Source organism: Pteropus alecto, unplaced genomic scaffold, assembly GCF_000325575.1.
Source record: "Pteropus alecto unplaced genomic scaffold, ASM32557v1 scaffold39, whole genome shotgun sequence".
NCBI classification, from domain to species: Eukaryota; Metazoa; Chordata; class Mammalia; order Chiroptera; family Pteropodidae; genus Pteropus; species Pteropus alecto.
Window position 1 is genome coordinate 7,968,026 of NW_006443568.1, and position 329 is coordinate 7,968,354.

Below are 329 nucleotides of genomic sequence, written 5' to 3' on the forward strand. Positions count from 1 at the left end.
ATGTATGCCTGAAAATTATATAATTGTTTAAACCAATGTTACCCCAATAAACTTAATTAAAATAAATAAACAAATAAATAAATAAGGAAAAAAGGAATATTTGGAGGCAAAAAAAAAATGCTCAATATCATTAGCCATTAATGAAATGCAAATTGAAACTACAACAAGATACCACTTTACAATCACTAGGATAGCTAGAATCAAAAAGTCAGATATAACAAGTATTGGTGAGGATATGGAGAAACTGGAACTCTTGTACATTGTTGATGGGAATGCAGAATGCTGTAGCTGCTGTGGGAAAACAGTTTGGCAGTTTGTCAATAAGTTAA